Source organism: Phalaenopsis equestris, unplaced genomic scaffold (assembly GCF_001263595.1).
Source record: "Phalaenopsis equestris unplaced genomic scaffold, ASM126359v1 Scaffold000002, whole genome shotgun sequence".
Lineage (NCBI taxonomy): Eukaryota > Viridiplantae > Streptophyta > Magnoliopsida > Asparagales > Orchidaceae > Phalaenopsis > Phalaenopsis equestris.
This window is the reverse complement of record NW_018164444.1, coordinates 34,337,850-34,342,261: the sequence shown is the minus strand read 5'-3', so window position 1 is coordinate 34,342,261 and position 4,412 is coordinate 34,337,850.

The following is a 4,412-nucleotide window of genomic DNA, read 5'->3' as shown; positions in this document are numbered from 1 at the left end:
TGTGTGTGTGTGTGTGTGTGTGTGTGTAAATTAAAATGTCCTTCCAAAGCGGGTGATGGGACTTCGATTCCAGTAACCGACGGCTTCTAATGGGCAACTCCTTCAACCAAAATAGTGCTGACAGGTTCCTGTTCATCCGGTTAGATGTTGTATCAATATTAGAGATAAATTGAATGGTTAAAGAGTCACGGACATCGACGACAAAAAAGTGTGTTGGTTCATGGTCTAATTCATAAACAAAGGCGATGGATCGATGACATGTCACACGGATTTGTCACTCCATTTATACATGTACGCGGTCACGCCCAACCTGGCATGACCATGTCGAGGAAATTTCAAGCAAGGTCACACTTAGGCTAAACGTGACCATGACGAGGTACTTTTGGGTGTGGTAGCACCCAGGCCTGGCTGGCGTGACCACGCTAGACAAAAAAATGAGCAGGTTCATCTTTGGCCAATTTAGATGTATCGAACCAGAGGAAAAGGTTCATGCAATTCATACGTTAGTCCTATATGACAAACATTGAGGTCAAAAATCTACAAATAGGGGAATTAATTGAAAGAATTTTGGATTTAGAAAGATCATGTAAAAATGATAATCATAATCAATCCCAAACATACCCTCTGGATGATTGTTATAGAAGCAAGAGGGAAAAGTTGTTGTTGACCTCATTTTTGGTTGAGGTATAGTTTTTTTTTCTCTTTGGTAGCCTAGTGTCTAGCCATTGGATTTTCTTGTTGATTATTCATAGAAGACTAGAAAAGGAACCCTCGCCATCAGAAATTTGAAATTCTTCTTTGCTCAACTTGAAGTTCCACATATTGGTCCTAACCTCTAGCTCTTAGTAGGTGGGGCTAGTATGGGGGAACTCAAGGAGAGTCTCCCATAGAATGGCCAAACCTTAGGACTAACCCTGGGTGGTCTGGTGATGGTTGAAATGGCTTGTACACACTAAAATTTCTTGCATACCCCAAACCCTAAGACCACTTGATTTGGTCCCATGGTTCCTTTTGGAAAGCTCATATGAATGAACCTATACCTCTAGTCTTTGGCTAAGAGGGTTAGAACCAGCATATTGAGCATCCAAAATGAATCCTCATATGGCTCCTATTGGTTTGGCATGGCTTCATGGCTTACTTGCCCATTCTAGCCCAAAATCACCAAATTATAAAATACCCCTACAACCCTAATTTTTGCCAAAAATCCCAAAATTACCCTAAATACCCAAATTTGCCCAAAAATTATCTCAAACCACTCATCACTACCTAAATTGGCCAAAATCACCAAAATTCCCAAAATATCCCCAAAATTGCCCAAAATTGCCAAAATGCCCCTCATGACCCAAAAAGTTTAAAAATTCACAAAAATTTCAAAATCGTCCCAAATATTTTCAATTTAAATTTTTAACCATCACATTGACCCAATTTGACCAAAAACCCCAAATTTCTCTTAAGGGCTCAATTTCCCTAAATTAGCCTCAATCTTGGCCCAATTTACCCCAATATTGCCCAATTTCAATTCCAAACTAAAATTCAGTATCTCAATCAAAGTCCAGCATCATCAATCCTAATATAAAAAAAATTCAAGCTCAATTTGACCCAATTGCAAGCTCAATTTTATCCAAGTCAAAAAGCCCCAACTTTGACCATATGTCTAAATCCACCAAATTGGCCATTCAATTTAATTCAAAATCATTTGAAATTCTTCCAAATTCTTCATGACATATAGCTACATCAAATTCAACATTCAATTAGCCCAAATTTTATCCCAAATTCAATCTCAATTTTAAAAGCCCAAGCTCACCACTACCAAATATATTCAAAATCCCTTCTCATGAAAATTAGCCAAGCCAAGGATAACCCATGGAGCCGCTCTCAAGCCATAGGTGAGCCATGAGAGCCATGCCTCATCACCATGCTATTAATGGAAAGAGGCCAAGCCAATTTAAAATATCCTTAGGATTCTTTCTAACCAACTTCATGAAACACCCAAATCTCATGCTTATGTCAAATCACTTGGATAGAGACCTCACCATGATGATTAGGCTGAACCATCTGATTCCCCTCAGCATCCAAACCATCCTTGGTGAGTCAGCCCAACCCCAAACCATAACTTGACCCAATTTAAACCAAAATGGCCTTTCCCCCATTCCTCTTTAATTCAATACCCTTACACATGGCAAACTCTAATTGACTTCACCTAACCCCAACCCTGGACTCCCTGAGCTGGATGGTGACCCCTCCTTGGCCGGTCGTCCACCTAGGCTGCTGGAAAACCTATGATCAAAGGCTCCCGCTTGGCTAAATCTCAAAATTAAACCCATCCAAGCTGCATTATTCCATTTGGATTGTTGCCCCTTCCTCCTCTCCACCTAAGCAACTTATGGCACTCACCAATTGCCCCTGATGTACTCTCCTTCCCCCTCTATTTAAACCCACCGTCCATGGCCAGGAGGAGAGAGCTTGAAATTACTTGGGAAGAGTCTATCAAATTAATCTCAGATTTTCTTCAATACTCACTAAGTTCAATCCAACCATCCTCAAGCCCTCAAACCCACTTTCCGAGCTCAATTTTGGAGCTCAAAATTAAGCTCGAAACATGACATCCCTATAGACTCCACCAAATTCAAATTAATTGCACCCAAACCATTCCCTGAGTGAGAGAAGAAGATCCCCCATAACAGCCTCATCACCAGAACACCCTATGGTGGACTTTGATCGAACCCCTAAATTGGCCTTATTCGATTTCATACATAGGCATTTCACCACAGCTTGAGGCTTCATCTAAGAGCACTTTGAACTCAAGGCAAACTTTTGAAAGCACCCAATCGAGGCCGCACCTCTTGGGAAATGGTATTGAACTCTCCCCTTAAACCGAGATTTATTTAATTCTCCATGCTTGTAGACTTGATTTACGGCTTGATAAACTGTATGGATATGTTCTCCAAGGCAAGACGAGTCCATAAAACAAAAAACACTTAATTTGGTTAAGAATCAAGAGAGATATTAGGGGTTTGAAGTTGGACAGCTCGCAGGTTATGGCTATCGGGGACGATGACGGAGAGCCGTTGGATGGTACAGATCGCGTCAGATGAGAGAGGGACATAAAGCGCGGGCTGACGAGTCGCTGAGTCAGATGGCCGTGTCGCGGCCGAATGAAGGAGCTCCGTGCAAAGCTTCAGAGCTGCCTAGGATGATGTGGCGCTGACTGGTTTAAGTAGAAAAATAGGCTTTTATTTGAATTATTTAATGACCAGAACTTCAAAAGTGTAAATCTTTGCGTAGAAATATCACAAAAATAAAATAAAAATATCTTGTTCCTTAGTGAACATAGGAGAAAAATGTGGAAATGGTTTCATATTTTTTTGATGCATGCATTATTTTTAATTAATTAAATAGTGTTTTTCTTATTTGAATTATCCATTTTCCTATACATTTCACCATGGCATGGGACCATAAAGCTTTTGATGAATCTGTTGTTAGGTATCTCCCCTGATTTTTTCAAGGTCAGGAGACATCTCTAGCCAAAGATATATAATTTTTAAGTTAATGGTCTCTGTTTTGGTAAAATAATTATAAAAATTAAGATACTCATCATAAAAATACAAAATTTGTTTTGGTAGATTCATTATGGTTAGATGACCCTAGGAAAAATAGAAACTTGGTTTAACTCATTAAAAATAATCCTAATTATTGTAAATCCTAAAAAATGAAATAAAATTAATTTGGAGTAATTATAAATGTAAATGACATAAAAACTATTTTCCATTATAATTTAATGTCATAGGAGCTCCCCATAAAAATTTCAAGTCAATTGGAGTTAATTTGATCATTCAAATGGATTAATCAAGTGAAATTACATTTTTGCATAACAATAATTATAATAATTAAAATACAATTCAAAAAATTACCAAATTGATTTTGGGTGCTCCTTATGACTAGAGAAATTTAAGAAAAATAAAATTAGAATTAAAATAAATACTTCATTTTTTAGCTATTTTTGAGTTATTTTTTAGCATTTAAATAATTAAAAATCAATTTAAAATCATAAAATTGGAAAATTGTAAAAATACACTAAAATGTCACATTTGGCTTCCCAATCACTTGGGACCAATCAACATATTTTTTCTAATTTACTAAGTCAAAATATTAATTTTAAAGGCTTAAAAAATATATTTTCTCTAATTTTTCACTAAAATAATTCCAATAATTAAAATATAAATCTAAAAAATATGAGATTTGTTTTTTTGGTTTCTATGGACTTAGAGAGATTTAATAAAAATATAAAACTTAATTTCTACTTAAATAATATTTTATATTTAATTAATTCTCAAAACAAACAAATGATTTTAGTAATTAAATTAAATCTCTAAAAATCATGAAAATGGGTCCAAGTGGTCCTCTAGCATAGG